The sequence below is a fragment of the Protopterus annectens genome, chromosome 2.part1 (assembly GCF_019279795.1).
Source record: "Protopterus annectens isolate FY-2018-M chromosome 2.part1, PAN1.0, whole genome shotgun sequence".
NCBI classification, from domain to species: domain Eukaryota; kingdom Metazoa; phylum Chordata; order Ceratodontiformes; family Protopteridae; genus Protopterus; species Protopterus annectens.
Window position 1 is genome coordinate 1,377,379,559 of NC_056729.1, and position 22,230 is coordinate 1,377,401,788.

At 36.1% G+C, this 22,230-nt stretch overlaps 1 protein-coding gene and 1 non-coding gene across 14 annotated transcripts in view; both read left to right on the plus strand.

Annotated features, from left to right (window-relative positions):
* OTOF (otoferlin) overlaps nt 1-22,230 on the plus strand; it is a 2,911,272-nt gene that overhangs the window by 875,195 nt on the left and 2,013,847 nt on the right. The gene's annotated exons all lie outside the window — the stretch shown is intronic.
* LOC122795194 lies at nt 17,723-17,827 on the plus strand. Its single transcript, XR_006363787.1, has one exon. It is a non-coding gene; the product is annotated as a U6 spliceosomal RNA (small nuclear RNA).

The window sequence follows — 22,230 nt, forward strand, 5'->3', positions numbered from 1 at the left end:
ACAACCTTTTATTATAGCAATTTTTTAAGTTTATAAGATGACTATTTGAAATTTTTCCTTATTTTTGGGACTGTAATACCCTGTTAGTGGCTTTGTCCAGGTTTTTGTGCTAAAGTTGACAGCTATGGCAAGAACTGAATTCACTGAATATGTTTGAGGGCTGTATTCCCTCATTACTGGGTTTGTCCAGGTGTTTTGTGCTAAGAGGTTGACAGCTATGGTGAGAACTGAATTAATTAAATGATAGCCATTTAAGTTTCAGTCTTCCTCTCGTTCACAAAACAGCTGATTTGGCATAGTGGTATGTTGCTCTTGACTGTTTTGCACAGGGACCTTGTCTGTAAAATGTACGGTGGTAACACAGCATTTTTCTTTCACAAAGCAGGTGATTTGGCATAGTGGTATGTTCTGACTCTTTTTTGCACAGGGACTTTGGCAGTAAAATGTATGGTGGTACCGTGGTAACACAGCATTTTATTCTAGCAGCTTTCCAAGATTATACAAGCAATGTTTAATATGTCCCTGGTTTTTGCCCTTTTGACCCACCCCAATAAATTTGGTTTTTCCAGACTTCTTGTGCTATGAAGTTGAGATGCAGTTGAGTATTGAGCAGATTTTACAAGGAGCTGAGAGCTGCAGGGAAGAGAAGTTTAGTGCTAATAGCACAACAGGCTGTGTGCTTGCTTTTGATGCAGAAGGTTGTTGGTTCTACTCCCATAAGGGGTGAATGCTGAAAGTTAAGATACTAATTATGAGCCTGTAATCAGTTTGCCATCCATTTCCTATTGCAATATTACTAGCTTATTTTTAATGTAATTTAGGCAATTTATTCCACAGGGGCATCAGACACTTTATTGTTCGATGAAACCATGAAATATAAAGGTGATTGCTAGCACCAACCTCTTCATTACAGATTTATTTAACGTGAAATTATTTAGATGACTTTTTTACTACTTCAGAGATTGTGCATATTTACTGATAATAGTGGACTGTAGAAGTTTGAGTAGACTTTTATGATGGGAATGTTCTGAATTGGACAGTTTTGTTTCATTGTTTACTGGAAAAATGTTCAAAGCAATAGGAAGGTGTATCAAAGAGCACATGTATGTTTCATATGCAAGGGGCCTATGATTTGAAAACAGCCCAGAATTAATTTTTATCTGCCACGATTAAAATGTATTTTCTTTGAATGTGGATTTTAATGTTTCAGTGAATGTGAGTTTCAAGGGCAGAGAAGGTTTAATGCCAAGTTTGTTATGTCTTAGAGTTTGCGCTGTAAAAAGCAAAAATAAAACTTTCAAATGAAGTTCAAATCATCATAGAAGTAAATCAGTATGCACATTAGTGTTTATGGTAAATGGAGTGAAATAGCAAATTAATGGATCATTGGAACGGCTGCAGGGAGGCTCCATTCGACCAGGGTTTTGTGAGGGGGAAGGGCGGCAAACTTAGACAGCCCCAGCTGAACCATACCTCCCAACTGTCCAGATTTTCAAAGAATGAATAGATGTTTTGCTTCTTATTTTTGATTTGTTCCTCATAAAAATTTGTGGTTTTCTGGCAAATCATTTAGGAATTAAGTCACTAAATAATGACACACCTAGTTTCAGACTTCATAACCTTCAGAAAAATGCATGCTAAAGTAAGACCTGTCCTATCAACTGTCCCAGTTTATAGAGCATTTTTTAGTACTGTTTATATGTTCCCCCAATATATTTGGCCTTGTCCAGATTTATGTCCCAGTTTATACAAGAGCAATTTTTAGTACTGTTTATATGTTCCCCCAATATATCTGGCCTTGTCCAGATTTATTGCATTAACAGGTTGAGAGGTACATGCAAATAAATTGCTTTATAGAATTAGGCATAGCCAAACCTCTGAACTGTCCCTGATTTTGACTCAAAATGTTGCTCTTCCCCTAATGATCCCTCATAAAATAGCAATTTTGGAAGAAAACATGGAGGGTTTATAATTAAGAAATAACTGTAATAATCAGATTACTTTTATTTCAGAAATGCATGTAGATTATTTTATTTTGTCAGCTGCTCAAGTTAGCAGTACTAATATTAAAGTGTCCCTTCTTTGACAGGTTCCCAGCTGTATTGTGTTGCTATTTTATATTTTTACATCACATTTTTGGTCCATTTTCATAAAATTGTGTTTTTTTGACAAATTAGTGACAAATAATTAAAGACTGAAGTTAGAAAATAATGACAGACATTTGAGTTTCAGATTTCATACCATTCAGAAAATTCATACTAATGTAAGACCTCTATTAGCTTTCTAAGGTTATAAGAGTGATATTTTAAAAATTGTCCTTATTTTTGGGCCTTTGTCCCATTTCTTTGTATGGCTTTGTCCAGATTTCGTGCTCTGAGGTTGAGAGGTATGACAAATGTGTCAGGGCCATCACAAGTCAGCCAGAGACATTTCAAACTGTGACATACTTGTTACACCCCACTCCCCCATGTAGTGACTCTGGATGTGTCGAAGCAAGGCAAGGAGTAGTTACGCAGTGTAAATGTGCAGAGAATCCCACCCATCCAAGGTAGACACAAGTACTAGAGTGGCTTTTCATCTGTCCTTGATTTTTGCAGAATGGTCTGGTTTCTGTCATATTTTTTGTACTGTTAATTTATGCTTATCACTCAAAGTGCATGTTGCTCTGTGTTTAAGTAGCAATACTTTAATGACCATCAGGTAAGCTTGGCTGAGATTGCAAGATGCAAGTAAGCTTTAATAAGCATACTGTTAAAGAATTGCCAACATTGAAAGCCTTTCTGTTGCCATGTAGAGAATACTTAACTAGATAATGTATAAGCCTTGGGTATTGAAATGCATATGCCAGTATTTGTAATAAAGGACAGAATTACATTATTTTAAGAGTCTCATTACACTTGGAGACTTACAGTCATCTCTGCAGGCTTTAACCATAAACCGAATGCCAATCGTGTGGTCTATAACCTGTACAGTAATCCTTTTAAGCAATGTATCTTGAGCTTATTTCTTGTTTGCTTTTCATTTTTTACTTTTTTTGGATAAGGAACATTTTTACAAGTGGGGGCATCAGAGATTTCAACTTTCAGCATGTTACTTGTTACTTTAATAAAGCTGAATATAAATTATAATTAGAACTGCAGTGCAAGAAGTGGTTTGAGTTGAGTGCTGCTTGTTTTTCTTATACTTGATTTTGACTGGCATTCCATTAATGTATTTAAAAAAAAGTAATTTATTTATTCATGCCTCACAACCTTTTTTGTTTCCATCTAGATATTAAGCTGTCATGCAGCCAATGCATTGAAATATTTTTATTCTTCTACACTTCATTTTGTCTTGATTGGACTCTCATGACAACTGTTTGGCACCCAATGCAGTATATTTAGTTTTTGTGGTTTGCTACTACAGGTGTTTGTGTGTGTGGTAGGGAATACCTCAGGTTTGAATCCTGTACCTTGTATGCAGGTTTTAAAGACCTTAATTCCCTACCCACCACCATTTGTGAAAAAAAAACTGCAGATTTTTGCCTCATGTTTGATCTGATCTGTTCCTCATAATATCTGTGGTTTGTAAATGTTGTAATGCTTGATATTTGATGGGGCAGTTGTAGCATTTTTGCCTCACAGCTGCAGGTTCTCAAGTTTGCTTCTTGGCTGGGGTGCCTTCTTTGTGGGGTCTTTATCTTCTCCCTGTGTTTGTGTGGGTTTGCTTTTGTGTCCTCCCATGTTACAAAGACATGTCTGCATTATTTCTTCCTGGGCCTCTGCTGAATTTTTTTTTGTTCCAAATCAGACTGTCCTGATTAACAAATGTTAAATAAAATTGACAGGCATTTGAATTTCAAACTTCAGGTTTCTGAATGTTTAAGTCCTTGCATATTTGATGGTGCAGTGGTAGTATTGTTGCCTCACAGCTATAGGTTTTCTGGTTTGATTCTTGGCTGGGGTGCCTTCTGTGTGGAGTCTGCATCTCCTCCCTGTGCTTGTGTGGATTTGCTCTGGTGCCCTGTCATTTTACAAAGACGTGTCTGCAGTATTTCTCCCTGGGTCTCTGCTGAAAATTGTTTTTATTCTGTCAGCAGTAAAATTGACAGGCATTTGAATTTCAGACTTCATGTTCTTCAGAAAATACATAGTAACACAACCGTAACACAACCTTTTATTCTAGCAATTTTCTAAGTTTATAAGATGAATATTTGAAATTTGTCCCTATTTTTGGGACTGCATTCCCTCATTATTGGCTTCGTCCAGGTCTTTTGTGCTAAGGTTGACAGCTATGGCAAGAACTGAATTCACTGAATGTTTGAGGGCTGTATTCCCTCATTACTGGGTTTGTCAGGTGTTTTGTACTAAGAGGTTGACAGCTATGGTGAGAACTGAATTCACTAAATGATAGCCATTTAAGTTTCAGTCTTCCTCTTTTACAAAGCAGCTGATTTAACATAGTGGTATGTTGCTCTGTTTTGCACAGGAGCTTGGCAGTAAAATGTATGGTTCTAGCAACTTTTCAAGATTATACAAGCAATGTTTGTGTCCCTGGTTTTTGGGCTTTTGAAATACATTTTGGCTTTTGCCAGGTTCCTTGTGCTGCAAAGTTGAGTATTGAGTAGATTTTACAAGGAGCTGAGAGCTGCAGGAACAGAAGTTTAGTGCTGCTTAAGTGAAGTTGGTTTACCTTGTTAATAGCACAACAAGTTGTGTACTTGTCTTTGATGCAGAAGGCTGTGGGTTCTACTCCCACAAGGGGTGGATGCTGCTGTACTGAGAATGTTCTCCTTGGTGAAGATACTAACTATGAGTTCGTTATCAGTTTGCCATCCATTTCCTCTTGCAATATTACTAGCTTATCACTTTTTTAATGTAATATAGGCAATCTATTCCTGAGGGGCAACAGGCACTTTATTTTTCGATGAAACCATGAAATATAAAGGTGTTTGCTAGCAGCAACCTCTTCATTAGTTACAGATTTCTTTAATGTGGAATTATTTAGATGACTTTTACTTCAGAGATAGTGCATATTTACTGATAATGGACTGTAGAATTGTGCATATTTACTGATAATGGACTGTAGAATTGTGCATATTTACTGATAATGGTGGACTGTAGAATTGTGCATATTTACTGATAATGGTGGACTGCGGAAGTCTGAGTAGACTTTTATGATAAATATTCTGAACTGGGCAGTTTTGTCATTATGGGTACATGCATTTTGTTTCATTGTTTACTGGAAAAATGTTCAAAACAAATTTAAAACGCCCTCTAACAACTGTAATATATTGTACAAGGAATATAATTTGGTACAATGAGGAAGGTGTATCAAAGAGCACATGTATGTTTCATATGCAAGGGGCCTATGATTTGAAAACAGCCCAAAATTAATCTTTATCTGCCACTGGCAAAATGTATTTTCTTTGAATGTGGGTTTCAATGCTGTTTCAATGAATGTGAGTTTCAAGAGCAGAGTAGTTTTAATGCTAAGTTTTCATTGTGAGACTGCATTGCTTTGTTTAGTAGATGACTTAGTGTTTGTGCTGTAAAATACAAAATAAAACTTTCAAATGAAGTCCAACTCATCATACAAGTAAAGCAGTATGCACATTAGTGTTTATGGTAAATGGAGTGAAATAGCCAAGTAATGGTTCATAGGAATGGCTGCAGAGGCTCCATTCAACTGTGATTTTGTCAGGGGGGAAGGGCAGCAAACTCAGACAGGCCCAACTGAACTATACCTCCCAACTGTCCAGATTTTCAAAGAATGAATAGATTTTTGCTTCTTATTTTTGGTTTGTTCTTCATAACATTTGTAGTTTTCTGGCAAATCATTTAGAAATTAAGTCACTAAATAATGATACACTGAGTTTCAGACTTCATAACCGTCAGAAAAATGCATGCTAAAGTAAGAACTGTTATTCTATCAACTGTCTCAATTTATACGAGCAATTTTTAGTACTGTTTATATGTTCCCCTAGTATATTTGGCCTTGTTCAGATTTACTGCATTAACAGGTTGAGAGTTACATGCAAATAAATTGCTTTATAGAATTAGGTATAGCCAACCTCTCAACTGTCTCCGATTTTGGCTTAAAATGTTGCTCTTCCCCCTAATAATCCCTCCACAAAATAGCAATTTTGGAAGAAAACATGGAGGATTTACAATTAAGAAATAACTGTAATAATCAAAGTTATAGATTACTTGAAATGCATGTAGATTCTTTTATTTTGTCAGCTGCTCAAGTTAGCAGTACTAATATTAAAGTGTCCCTTCTTTGAAAGGTTCCCAGCTGTATTGTGTGGCTATTTTATATTTTTGCATCACATTTAGTCCATTTTTCATAAAATTGTGTTTTTTGGCAAATTAGTGACAAATCACTAAAGACTGAAGTTAGAAAATAATGGCAGACATTTGAGTTTCAGATTTTATACCCTTCAGAAAAGTCATACTAATGCAAGACCTATTCTATTATCTTTCTAAGTTTATTAGAACAATATTTAAAAATTGTCCTTATTTGTGGGCATTTGTCCCACTTCTGTGTATGGCTTTGTCCAGATTTCTTGCTCTAAGGTTGAGAGGTATGACACATGTGTCAGGGCCATCACAGTCAGCCAGAGACATTTCAAATTGTGACATACTTGTTGCACCCCACTCCACCATGTACTGACTCTGGATGTGTCCAAGCAAGGCAAGGAGTAGTTATGCAGTGTGTCGTCGTCGTCCCCCCATCCAAGGTAGACACAAGTACTACAGTGGCTTTTCATCTGTCCTTGATTTTGCAGAAAGGTCTGGTTTCTGTCATATTTTTGTACTGTTGATTTATGCTTATTACTCAAAGTGCCTGTTGCTCTGTGTTTAAGTAGCAATGCTTTAATGACCATAATGTAAGCTTGTCTGAGATCATAAGATGCAAGTAAGCTTTAATAAGCATACTGTTAAAGAATTGCCAACATTGAAAGCCTTTCTGTTGTTGCCATGCAGAGAATACTTGACTAGACAATGTATAAGCCTTGGGTATTAAAGGACAGGATTCCATTATTTTAAAAAGCTCATTACACTTGTTGGAGACTTCCAGTCATCTCTACAGACTTTACCCGTAAACTAAACAGAATGCCAATCATGTGTGGTCCATAACCTGTACAGTAATCCTTTAAGCAATGTATCTTGAGCTTGTTTCTTGTTTGCTTTTCATTTTTTACTTACATGTTTTCCCCATGAAACAAGTAGATAGTAGTCAGGCAGCAGGTCTTTTTTGGATAAGAAACATTTTTACAAGTGGGGGCATCACAGAGATTTCTACTTTCAGCATGTTACGTGGCACTTTAATAAAGCTGAATATAAATTATAATTAGAACTGCAGTGCAAGGAGAAGTAGTTTGAGTTGAGTGCTTCTGGTTTTGCTTGTACTTGATTTTGACTGGCATTCCATTAATGTATTTAAAAAAAAGTAATTTATTTTTTCATGCCTCACAACCTTTTGTTTCCATCTAGATATTAAGTACGCTGTCATGCAGCCAATGCATTGAAATATTTTTATTCTTCTACACTTATTTTTGTCTTGATTGGACTCTCATAATGATGGTTTGCCACCCAGGGCAGTGTATTTAATTAAAGTTAGTTTTTGTGGTTTTGGGCATAGCTCCTCCCCTTTCTGTTTGGCCACACCTTTCCCCTTGACCCCACCCATTCAGCTGGCTCCTGCAGCCCCCCCTTTGATTTGAAGTCACCAGCCACCACTGAGCTCTTCTAATAAGGAACACTACTGCCTAGCTCTAACCAAAGCTAAATGGCTCCCAGTGCATTTGAGAGCCAGCCTTCTACTAGGATCACTAATTCACAAAACCCTTTGTCCTGAGACATCACCCCATCTTACTCATATACTTTTCATCAAAATCCCCACACATAATCTCAGGTCTATCTATTAATCTCAACCCACCCTAATAACTCCAAAAAATAAACCTTATTGCACTGACTGTGCATTTCCCATCCTAGAACTTAAACTATAGGACTCGATTCTTCTCTCAGTCTGAGTCATGCAACAGTACTCTGACTTCAGACATAGCTCAAGGAACATCTCTTCATCCAAGTAAAGTGCAGTTGCAGTCATTCAGGTCACATTACATGAGCCCTGCAGGTCTTTCTCACACCCCTTTGTCCCTGTCTCATCCTTCCTTATCTCATCCGGTTATCCCCTTTAGTTAATACCTGTCATTCACCCTACTTCCCTCTTCTCTTGCTGCTCTCTCACACTTCTTCTCCTTTCAACTCTTCTTCACTCTTCATGCTTCTCTCACCTTTTCTCTGTCTTCTCCTCATGGTATCTTTCCTTGCAACTATTCCTGCTTACCTCTTCTAATGTCTTCATACCTCTATATATAATGATATACTACTATATATGTAGCATATGCTATCTCAGTCATTATGGCTGCATGTTACCCATAAAGCTTTGCTAATCATAATTCCATTTTTCCATCCATGTTTTGACATTGTTAACTGCTTCTTGAACTAAATACTGTAGGATATTCTTGCATCTGTAAATATGTATATGTATTTGTTTATTTTAGTATATCCTTGTATCTGTAAATATGTTTTGTTCATTTCTTATATGATCCTGTTCATATGGGCTGTGCCTGCAAATGGTCCACTGAGATCAATGTTCTACCCTGGTAAGCAAATAAAAATAATTATATAAATAAAATAGACTATACTTCTAATATTTTTGTATAGACTGTCATTTAAATGTTATTTTTTATTATTACATCACTTAAATGCTATTCAGACATTGTACTAGCTAATAGTAATAGTAATAATAATAATGTGTGACCTGACTTATGACACCAAAAGAAGGAAAGTATGAATAACAATGCTGTTATTTTTAGGGCTAGCTATTCCACACTGTTTCACCATTTTTGATTTGTCAAAAAAAGTGATTTTGATCAGTATACTAGATACCTCTGTAGATAGATTTTATTGAAAGCCACAATTTTAAATGCAAAATGAAGAGATGCATATTCATATGGCATGTGTCATCTATCAATCATTGCAAGTTTTTTTTTGAGTGAGTGGTTTTACTTTGTTTTTCTTATTAATTATGTCTGTCTATGACTGATGACATATAATGTTATATAGTTTTGTAGTACAGTAAATATTGTTTGTCTGTATTGACTATAACTGATGATGTTATGTTGTCCCATCTCGCCTCGAGGCTATACCCTATCCCATGATGCCTGGCGAGAGTTCCCCAGATCTCGTGTGCTGCTTTGCTGGATTGAGATTGCGTTTCACTGGCTCAGGCTAAGTTTTAGTATTTTTTTACTTTTTGGTCTATTTTTCTCCTTAGTTAGGATTGTAAACCATTATAAACCTTTCCCTTATCCCCTTAGAGGATTTTTGGTCTGTGTGCATTAATAGATATACTCTGTGTTTCCGATGTTTGTGGTTTTTACTTGTTGTGTGGGCCATCATTTCCCTCGTAGACCTGTATTTCTATCCCTAGCTTGTTAAACTTTAATTTTAACCTCAGCAAACCCATTTAAATTAGAGGGTTCATTTTTGTCCTTGTTGTGTTGGCATATTTAGAAAGCAACATAGACAAACATTAAAAAAAATAATAAACACTCAATACACGGGAATAGAAGAAATCATGAGTGCATAATCTGCACACAGAATAATATAGCAGATTAACAGTTTTATTGGTCTGATAACGCATAGAGTGATCAATTGTGTGCAGTAAACACTTTGGACTTAGTTCAGATAATATCTGTTCAAGTGTGGTACAGAATCAGCTACAGTCCCACCAACTTCTAGACAAGCTGTTTATTCCATTCAAACATGACAAAAAATAAAGTACTGCACAAACTCTGAAAATTGCTTATGGACAACTGTCTAGTTATCAAGCATCTGCTAATACTGTTAGTTTAACTAGTACACCAGTTTAACAGACCAGTATTCTGTCAATGCCCCAAGGAAAAACTTAAGGTGTTATGGATATGGCAAGCCAGCAACAAGTTTAACATCTTTGAGCAAATATGGATAGAATTAAGTCCTGAGTACAATGACAATAGCTTGACTTACTGGAGAAAGGAACTGACGCTAAGTGATAATGCTAATGCAGTTGTTCAAGGATTTAAATATATTGTTGCCCTGTGGCCAGTTCTTAAGAAATGGCAGGATTTTGCCCGATTATAAAGTGCAATGTTATGGCTCCTTTTGTGTTTCTTACAGAAGCTCCAGTCATGGCTCCTTTTGTGCTTCTTACAGAAGCTCCTGTTAACCTGGAAACTAAGCTCTTTCTGAAATACGTTACTCAGTGTCTGTTGACATAGCTTGCACCTCCAGTGAGACAGTGTATGTATTCATTGACATCAGGCATGCTTACACTTTTCTTTCTATGTTTTTTAAATAATAAAATGCACAAGTAATTTACAGAAATAAAAGCTACAGAGAGGGGGGGGGAGATGCTAGGAAGAGCAAGTCATGCCCTGTTGTCAGATACAAAAGATATGGTCTTCTCTGCAGAAACTTCACTTAAGGTCTGATTCTGGTAGCTGTAATAATGACAAAGTTAGCAGAAGAGATGAGGGACTTATGCAGTTTTGAAGTTGTGATGCCCTTACCTCTTCTACTTTAAAGTGCATAATGCCCTTACCTGTTGCACTTCGAAGTTCTGAGAGAGCACAAATCTGTTATCACATTTAAGTCTAGTGTCATGCTTCTACAGAAAATCTTCTAAAAATCCAATTTGAAGTGGTTCATTTTATTAACATATAATATGTAGAATGCTAAGTTAATAAAATATGTTTTGTTAAAATAACTATGGATTGTTCTTTAAGCAACTGTATTTTTTAAATTCTGTTCAATATTTACTTTTCTCATTTCTGCCATGCTTTTTCATTACAATAAGAGTACAAACACATAAAACAATATTCTGCATCAGAAGAGGTGCCCGGACTGTTTTCTATATGTCCTGCATTTCCAATTCATCTGTAGACCATTTAGTGAAATTATGCTAACTTTTACCAAGGTGTATGAACTCAGAGGTTGTTATACTCAATAACAAGCAACTTTGTGTGTGGGGACTTTTTCCCTCATTTCTTCCAGGGCCAGTAACTGATGCTTGTTTTTTTTTTTTTCATTTATCATTTGTTGACCAGAACAGCCCCATTAGACTAGTAGCCTCTTTTAAGGGGGGACCCAAAGTGGTATTTATACTATTAGGAGAAATTTGGCCATGGAGTATAGGAATTTCCCATACTCTTTTTGATAGGTATCATGGAATGTGAACTACCAATTCAAGCAGATGGGACCTCAGTTTAATGTCTCATCCAAAGGACAACAAACTTTGTAGTGCAATGCCCCCCTTATGCTGCATTGTAGTGCTAGTAATCCATCTACCTGGTGTGGGAACACAGCCCACAGCTTTCTGCACCAAAGGCAACTGTTCTACCTGCTGTGCCACTGACAGTTCCAAAGTTGCTGTCTAGCATGCCACAACTCTCTTACTATCCAAGCCAAATTCTGAACAAGAATAGTTCATTAAGGTGATTTTAGTTTGCTAGAAACTGAACAGTATGGATAATTATTTTTCTGTTGACTATCTATATCAATGATTATTATCATTCAAGCCAGCAGTGCCTTGTAACCTTCTGGTTCACACCCATACTTCCTTATGGCTTCCAGACCTTTTTTGGGGTCCCTTTTTTATCTAAGTGACTTCCCAGATAATAATGGGCAGTATTAGAAAGTGCAAGGAGTTGTTACCAAAATAACAAAGTTTGTGATCTGGGATGCTCTGCAGTAGAGAAATAAATCAGTGTTTGCCACTTGTTATTAATAAGAATATTTACCTTCATATTTTTATAACTGAGAGAGCTACATGCTGTTGAGAGGTATGGTGTGACATGCCATCCTGGGCAGAAGAAAAATGCATTATCAATGTTTATTTATATGATACTACACATGAGATCTTACCAGTTTTTGTTAGTTTGTTTGTTTGTGTCTTTCGGCTTTTCCCGGTTAGGGGTCGCCACAGCGGAACTCCGGTCCGCTAATGATTGGCAGTAGAGTTTTATGTTTTGGCTTGCCGGGCCTAACGCACAACCTTCAATGAAGGAATGCCCATTCATGGATGTTGCCACACAGAAGACACTCTAACTGAGAATTGAACGGGCAACGTCTAACTGTGAGGCGACAACGCTACCGCAGCACCACCACTTCCATATGTATGTATGTAATAGTTAAAAAAAGAAGAAAAAAACAAGTGACTTACAAACTGTTGCATGACATCAGATGAAATGTTAGGCGTTGTTGAAGAAAACTGTCTTGGATAGTTATACTGTCAGTTGCACATGTTGAGAGATATACAGTGGAATTTGTGTTGCTAATTATACAACTATGCATATATTTTCATTTTTCTATGAATATATAAATAAATCATGCACTCCTAGAGAAATGTCTTCTTGTCATGTGAGAGCTTATGGCTGGTTAACAAAAATGTTTGAACAATATAGGTTCATAGGTTCATAGGTAGGTACTAGGCTATTGGCCCAAGGGCCTAAGTAAGCCTAGCCAACAAGGTTCCCTGGTTTACACCACCCAGGAAAGTTATTTTCCTGTTCCTCTGTCAAGCAGAGCCACAGAAGTGATCCCCAGGGTATATTTCCTATTTCCATCCACTCATCAAGATTTTTCTTGAAGAGTGCTAATGAGGAACTTTGCTTGACATAGATGGGTAGCTTGTTCCAGAGTATAGGAAGTCTCTGGTACAGGAATCTATCCCTGCAGCATATCCTGTTCATTGTGGTGACATGGTTTAGGTCCCTAGAGCATGCAGCTCAGAGTGATTGGGATTTCTTTAGGTGTAGCGTGCACAACAGCTCTGGGTTTGTCATAGCTTTATATGTTAGGCAGAGATCACCTCAGAGTAGGCGATATGCTACAGAGTAAAGCTGGAGTTTTTTTGAAACGGTCAGTGTAGGGCATCTGTCTGAGGCCAGTAATCCTCTTTGTGAAGTACTTCTGTGGCCTTTCCAGCTGCTACAGATGTCTTGTGAGGTACATTCCAAAAGGGGTGTTGTACTCTATAATGGGTCTAATGAGTGTTGAGTAGAGGGGAACAATGACCTATTTTTTCTTGGATGAGAACCCTTTTGTGATGAGGTGTGCCATGTAGAAGGATTTCCTGACTACTGTGGTGATGTGATTATCAAAGGAGAGACTAATGTCCACCTGGGTCCCAAGGTCTCTTATCACACATTTGGCGTTAAGTAGACTGCCACCTGTGTGGTAGTTCATGGGTACAGAGTTTTTACAAAGGGGATGACAATGCACTTTTTGGCATTGAGCTTGAGGCCATGGCTCTGACACCAGGCATCTGTCTCAGTGAGGCCCTTCTGTAGGATGTCCACATCATTTGGGGACTCAACCATGGCTCATAGTTTGCAGTCATCTGCGAACTTCATTAGCCAAAGGCCTTCTGTGTTAGCCTGTACTTCAGGGAGGTAGATACCAAACAGGAGAGGTCCCAGGACTGAACCCTGTGGTACTCCACTTGTCACTTGTTTGAAGTCAGATTTGGACTCTGCAACTTTTACAGTGTGGGTTCTGTCAGTGAGTCAGTTGGCAACCCATCTTGTGACATAGGGATTTATACCTAGTTTAGTGAATTTAGCTATAATTCCAGAATGGGGGATGGTGTCGAAATCCTTGGTGAGGTCAAGATAGGCTGTGTGAACCACCTTACCCTCATCTATGGCTTTGGTGGCTGCCTTGTACAGTTTCCAAGATACGAGCAACGACAAAAGATGTAAAAAGCAAGCCGGTCACACCAGGTACCTAGCATATTTCCAGTTTATTCAAAACACTTTTGTCTTACTTAATTTCAGACTTCATCAGAATAAAATCATTATACACAAACAAACAATATATACCCATTTCCCCACCCCTGTCTTAATTAAGTCACCACTAGCTCCACCCATCTGTTAAAAACACAGTTCATTTTCAACACAACATAAAAAATATAATATAATAATCTACTACAAAATCACAAAAAGTTTTAGTTATTGTACATGATGTCATAAAAACTCATAAAAAATATGCTGCTTTCAATTTTAAATAAGAACTTAATAATACCCTATCATTAAATCCAGGCTTTTCATCAGAATTAAGCTTTATTTGCCATTTTAACTCTTTGAATTCAAGGAATTCATCACTTGGCCCACCCCTAGGTCCTAAGTCTACATGATCTATGGCAGAAAATTTAAAGGCATGTGTTGGGTTCTCTTTAATGTGTCTGTATAGGGCATACTTTTCATTACGATGTTTAATTTCATAAATGTGTTCATAAATCGTAGCCCTGAATGCTCTCTTAGTTTTACCCATATAATGACTGCCACATGCCTGACATATTGCAACATACACCACATTTGAATAACAAAAATATTTTTTGAATGGTTTTATAATACTAAAGTTCACAATTTTAATCCTGTCTTGATAAATAACATATTGACATTGTGCACATCTCCCACATTAAAAACTTCCTCCATTAGCCCTTCCAGCACAATTACTCTCCAACATACCCTTAAACAAAGCCTTCTTTTTGTACACAATAGACATTTTTTCTCCTAACAAGGATAGTAACTCAAAATCAGTTCTAAATATTCTCCAGTATTTTTTGACAATATCACAAATATCATAGTAGTCAATACTATAGGGTAACACCAGGGCTCTACCATAACTCTCATTTTTCCCTTGCCCAAATGCTTGCAAGGTAGTGGTATTGTTGTCCAACAACACATTATAAACCCCTTTATTCCTTTCCCTCTGCACTTCACACATTATGTTAACCAACATCTCCTTAGGGTAACCCCTCCTGGTTAACATTCCTTCCAAAGCCTGTAGAAAGTCCTCCACTACAGAGACCATTCTGGCTAATCTTACAAACTGACCTTTAACCAAGGCTCTCTTTTGATGTGTAGGGTGCCAACTATTATGCAGTAAGGAATTAGAATAAGTGGGCTTCCTGTGAAGGTCTGATGTGAAAACCTTGTTGTTGTAGTCCTTTTTGATGGTGACATCTAAGTAATGAAGTATGTCTCTATCCGTACACAAAGTAAATCTCAAAAAATGTGTAGTTTCATTAATATATTGGAAAAATTAATTCAATCTGTCCTCACGATCTTTCCAGAATAGCACCACATCATCTAAAAATTGGCCATAAAGCTCCCAACAATCTTTGAAAGGTGAATTAAAGCCAAAAAGATCTTCCCACTGGGCTAGCACTATATTAACGAAGACAGGGGCACAACATGCACCCATGGTTACCCCCTGCCTCCTCTTAAATAGATGCCCCTCAAAGCTCACAAAGTTATTTTCTAACACAAGTTCTAAACTTAACAGTTTCCAAGATATGAAAATTTGTTTGTGAAAGTTTAACAAAAATACAGTTTTGGATTTGTGTGCATTATAATATATATTATAGTATCTATGGAAATATTATGAATGCACTGACTGTTTTCACTGTAAGGAGTACTTCTTACTGGTTTCATTGCTATTTGTAGTTGTGATAGCTTTTATTGTTCACAAAACTTTTATCTTTGTTTATCTTATGTTTTTTTAAGTTTAATTTCAGAAAATGCTGTGTGTAGGCTACTAGAGGTATGACATTCAACACTGCACAGATATTAATGAGATTAACTGCCAAAAGGCATAGCTGTATGTACCTGTGAGGACTCAAGTAAATATATATGCATGCTGTTCATTTTCTTCTCTTTTTCCTGCATTATTGCAAATTTAAGCTATTTATTTTATATTTATTGGAATTAGTCATGGCTGAAAAAGGGACCCAAGGTACATTCTATTTATTTATTTATTAATTAAATTAAAAATAAATAAATTAACACATTGCTTTCAGTATATTTACAGTCTAATTGGGCTGCATATGTAGCATTTGCCATCAGTACAGATAAGCAATAAAATCCAAAAAATCAGAATTAGAGTATAAAAGCATATCTGACATTCATAACTAATGAAGCCCGTTGTGCTTGTTATTTTAGCTCACTAATGCTACTCAAAAAGGCAAAGAATTACAGCTTGCAAATCTTAGTAAAAGGCATCTTTACCTGTACCTGCATACACTTTCAGCATAAACCAGTAAAGCATATTGATGTTGTTAACTGTTTCAATTGAGTCAGGCTGTTTCTGCTCTCAGGGACTTGATGATGGTTTACCTACAAATGAAGGTATTACAATTTTTCTGCTCACCATTTTTCAAAGCATGAAGTTAAAAATGATAATCCAAACACCATAAAAAAGCTCAACATTTTTTGGGGGGACAAGCTCCTCTGCACCCACATCCCCTTAAATTGTATATGCAAATTTCACAGTCACAGCAACAAGCAGGAATGAGGAAAACCTCCAAAAAGTACACAACCAATGTGTACAACACAATGCACTGTAGTGAATCTCAAAGCAGCGCTTTGTATTTGAAATAAAATTCCCCAGCAAAAAAAAAAAATGTCATCAACTCATAGATAAAACCTATTATTATACCAGGCTTATCTGTTAATAACTACTTCTTAAACATTTTGCAAATTCATATTCCTTTATTCAGTAATGATGTCTACTCATTTTAGACTCTTTCATCCCCTTCTTCAATTGGCTATGATTTTTTTACAGAAATTGCATTTTCTTCAGAAAATTGTGATTTATATTATGTTGTCAAAGTAAGTCTGTCAAATTCTCAAAAGTTTTCTGTAATATTACTGATCAAAAGCATTTGTTTTTTCTGGCACACAGCCTTACCAATATTCCAGTTCTCACAGCCATATATTATTATTTTTATTTTTCGATTTATTTATTTATTGGCATTTTGTTTACCAAAAAAAATCCAAGTTTGCAAACATACATTTTCAGCAGAGGTCCAGGCAGAAAAATGGCATTGTGCTGTTCTTTCTTTGCTATTATGCATGTTACTGTATTGATGAAAGATTTTTATCTTGTGTGTATTGCCTGCTGTCCTGGATCATATCAGAAAATGATTCTTAATTGCATTCTATCTTTGCAATTAACAAGTTTAACTGTAAATAAAACTAATGAAAACAGTGCTGTTGAAATTGTTACTGCTGTCTTATAGTACATGTATCTCTGGTTTGGTTTCCAGGAGTACCACATGGGCAGGGTTTACATTCATCCCTGTGTTAATGTAGGCTTTGTGCTGAGGTCTTAGGTTTACCTCAATATCCCAAAGGTATGGGTTGGGTGAATTTGTTATATTTCAGACTGCTTAAGCATGTTTCTGCCTTTGTTTAATTTCTCCAAATGTTTAGGTTTTTTAATCCTTTAACAGGAATAGATCCCCATTCATGAGTTAAAGTTCACAAAATCAGTCTTGTTTTAGTCTTTGATGTTTGCCAAAAGTGCTGTTCAGTGCAGCAGTCCTTTGTGGTTCATGTTTTCAATGCCTCTAAGCTACCTTTATGTTGTAATGTTTACAGAGTCTGCAGTGTGACAAGCTTGACACATTGTCTTTCAGTATCCATACCTTTAGGCACAAATGCAGCAAGATGTACAACTATTTCCATTTTCATACTACATGTGTTTGTATCATCTACATTTTCTACAGATTTTTCTGAACCATCATGCATCTGGTCCATTTTCTTGATCTGCCAATATTAACCTTTCATCTTTTGGTTTAAATTCATCGTGACTAAGGTGTTTATCTGCCAGCTCTCGATCAACAGTTTTAGCAGAACTTATACTAAAACATTGGAATGATACCAAGAAGATTAGCAGGGTCCCTGCATAAGGATGACACTCAAATCCATGAAGCATTCCATAGTTGGTTGGGAGGGCGGAATAGCAGTTGAGGTGTTTATCTCACAAACAGAAAGTACAGGGTTTGATTCTCACCTTGGAAGTTGACTGGTCTTAAAATGAACACAAGAGCAGCTAGCCTTAATTACCTATGAACATATGGTTGTTCTAGTATTTCTCTGTGCTTTCGATTATAATTGTGGACTTTCCAGTTTCATTTTTGTTTTCTTTTTTTTATTATACTTCCTGTTTACTTTGTTTTTGTGACTTCTGTTTTTATTTCTATGCCTGCTCCCTGAAGACTTCTGCTAACCTGACAAAAATGTCACCTTAGACCTGTTTTCTTCAGGGTTTTCAGCTTTCACTGTGTTTGGATCTGATGATGTCAAGAAATATGTATGTAGTCCAACAATTATTGACCTATATGTGTAGTCAATTTCAATGAGGTCTATGTCTTTGTCAGACTGAGGAGTTGTATATCATTTGATGGGTATGAAGCAATTTTCTTGTTTGCAGTCAAGCTTCTCCAGCTCTTTTTGTGGCCACTTGATTATACCAAAGCTGTAAACACAAAAAGTCCAGGTTAAGTCTATAGCTTGAACATTATACCTAGATGTCAAAACAGTTTCCAGTATTAATGTAAGTTTTCTAAAATATTTCTTACTAAGCTTTATTCTCATTTGTTCATGCTGTATTGGTGCCCCTTCTTCTTTTCCCAGATATTTATATACTCCTCTTGTTCAAATGCCTTTACATCATATTCCTCTGCAAGTTTTATATTATAGTTGTTTATTATATTATTTGATTTTCCTGCTGCAAATTTTGTTTTTGCACATTGACATTCTTATCTCAACCGAAAAGAATTTAATGACTTTTATCTGTACTTTCAGTTGTTTGTCAGTGTGATATACGTTTTTTGGATCAGCCACAAAAGTAGATGATATATCTTTTTACGGGATGCATTTTTTAGAGTCAGGCTATCACCATGGTTATGCAAATAGCTTAACAGACTGAGGACAATTCAAAACCATCATAAGAGACAAAGAATCACCCAGGAATATTCCTTGCTGGTTATTTTTGCACCCTGGATAGTAATTTGTCTTTTTTGTGGTTTAGTTGCATAGTGGTTTGGCACGCCTGCATAAAAATTGCAGCTCAGTTTATTGTGTGGTGGATCTTACACATTTGCAAACATTCTATGACTATTGTAGAATACTATCAATACTCATCTGTATAGCCCATCTGTGTAATACTGACAGCCCTGCTTTTTTACAAGTCTCGAATATGGCTTTGTTTAGTGAAGATGATCCTTAGTTGCATATGATTGTATTTTAAGGGATCCCTAGGAGATGATAGAGTTTTCAGAAACTTGAAAATGATATGGTCGAGACCATATGATCGAATTTCTGAAAACTCAAAGGTTTTGAATGGAGATCGCAGTACAGTGTGGAATGGGGAATTTACCCTTTTCCCCACTGTATGGCAATCACAGAGTTGGTATATTTAATTTTCAGAGGGTGTGGGGTGCAGGGGGGCTTGCCCCTTCTGCAAAAATGTAAAACAGTTAAAGATTTTTTTTTTGGTATGTTCAAATTTTTGGAAACTCGATTATATGGTCTTGACCATATGAATTTCAAGTTTCTGAAACTCGGTCATCTGATAGGGATCCATTTTAAGCCACTTTTATTCTAATGCCATGATTGAATTTTTATCTAAATTACTTTATACTCTGCCTGTATCAATTCCTGTATATATCTTGTATGTTGTTGGAAGACAGGTTATACTGGACAATAGTTATTTAGGTGATTTGCAAGGTCATTTCCATTGGTAATCAGGTTAGTATAATTTCTGGTTGGGTATATAGACAATTTCTACTCAAAGCTAAATCATAGTATAAAAAGTTAAAACTTGTTCCTAAATGTTGTATATATAGTGACTGAACTTGGACTTTCCCCATTTGTGAGCCTTTATTAACTTTATCTCTGTCTTACTGGCAGTTATGTCATTCTAATATCATTGACATTAGAATTTACTTATTTTTTTATTTTACATCTTTTATGCATCCAGCATCCTTGCTGTGCTCAGTTGGTTCTTTGTAGACATTTCTCCTTTCATCTGTTATTCTCTATTTTGTTATATTTCACATAGCTGGATGTCTTTTCTTATACATATCTTCAAATATTTTGATGTTGTTATATTACTTAGTATGGAATTCTTTTCTGCAGAACAACTGCACAATTTTTCAGTGTGTATATATAGATATAGATATAAGTATAGACATAAATATAAATATAGATATAGACAGGACTGCAGTTTATGTGTGTAAGGAATATATTAGAAACCATGCTAAATCCCTGCATAACAGAACAGGAGAAATTTATTTTTGTTTATATGTACATCTTTATCCATCTATTTCTATATGTACATGTATATGCTTGTGTGTGTGTGTGTGTGTGTGTGTGTGTGTGTGTGTGTGTGTGTGTGTGTGTGTGTGTGTGTGTGTGTGTGTGTGCATGTGCGCGCACTCTGATATTGTGACACACACTATTAGCAAACTTCCAAATTTACAATACTAAGTATAGAGGACCACATACTGGAATACCAAAGAATATTAAATACTTGTCTGCTGCAATATAATATTGAATTGCAGCAGATTAAAGATGCCTCTGGACAGATAATCATTTTTTTCATGGCAGTAAATGCCATTTTATACCTCATTGTAACTTTTGGAATTTGTCAGTACTGAAAATTTCATGTCTACTTATATTGCAGAGTGTTGTACTCCTCCATTTATGATATTGCTTTTTAAAGGAAGTATTTTGCTGAAAAGGAAAACGTAAACTGATTCATTTTGATTGTCGTGAGTTACACTTGTAACTCCAAGGTCCAGCATGATGAAGCTAATATAATCCTAGTCATGAGTGCTTCTTTTCATTTGATTTTGCCTACTAAACGTATATAGTGTGCATGTTATGAGAGAAAAAAATAACCTGCACACTTTAAAGAAAACATGCTAATAGCTCCTTGGATTGGCAGCTGTAGGGATTTTATTCTGACAAATAATTATTTATTCTTCTATTATTATTATTATAATTATTATTATTATTAGGCATAAATTCCAAAAACTGTTTATAGAGCTACAGTCATGGCCTGAAAGTTATAATAGAAATCAACTGTTGTACACTGGAATTTGAAGAAACAATGTTCTTTAAATATGAAAAGAAAAAATTCTGTGTTATGTAAAATTTCTGCTGCATGTGCTACAGTTTTGTTAGCTACTGACATGTTCACATTGTTTGTTGCTTGAATTATTCTAGATATAGTCTTTGCCTGTGGGTTTGCTTTTGGTTTCATTTACTTCCATCTATCTCAGTTTATATGATGTTTTGCTTTTACCTAATGATCAGGTATAATTGTATGATTTGTACATCTTTAGACTGTGTTAGGTCAATTCACCAATGCTATATTGCAGTTTACAGTATTCATTAAAGACTTTTTTCATCAAGGGTGGTAGTATTATGGGAGGGGCTTTTTTAATTTAAAATGCATGATAGGATTAAGGGTGGTGTTAGAGTTAGCAGGCATTACTTCAATTTGGACACTTATCCCCACCTCCCACATACATACACTAAATCTATCTCCTAACCTAACCCTAAACCCAAAGATTCATAGCAAATCAATCTGCTGACTATTACATGCTAATCAATAATGAGATAGTGACCAAAGGTGAGACTCAAACCTTGTGCTTTGCATATGTGAGGTAAACACTTTAACCATTATGCCAACTTCCACCCCTGTGCCTTTTGCCTGTGAGATAAACACCTAAACTATGATGCAAGCAACCAACCCCCAGCTCACATTGATTGATGTGAGTTTCTTACCACATCTTCTGTACTAATATTGCTATGAAACCTCTTCAGCTCAGACAGAGAAAGACAGATTTCCCTTTGCAGTGGATGCTTATTACAACTGTAATTTCAGTCATTTAGATACTAGTTTAACTTTTTTGCTGAAGTTTAGATAAGACAGTACCTTAACTCAGTGACCACCTAATGCGACAACAATTCATTTGATGCATCTGGAGCCAGGCCATTTGTGTCATACAGTTTTGTCTCTAACTAATAAAGTCATAACCATATTTTCTAATTTTTTTCTGTGGCTCAGTCAGTGACAGTAAATGTTTGTCAATCAATTAACTGAGCAGTAGGATACAGAGCATCATAAGTCATGAGAAGAAAGGGAATTTCTGCACACAGTTAAGCTGTCTGTATATTCACTACTGTCTTCCCTTGCATATTTGTGAATGACTCCAGTCACTACCGCTTTCCACTAATTGACTGTAAGCGTAGACGATAGATAGATCCAGAGATTTTTGTAAAGTTAGAGCATCTGTCTTTTATTATAGCAGATCAGGTGCTGGCTTACATTTGTC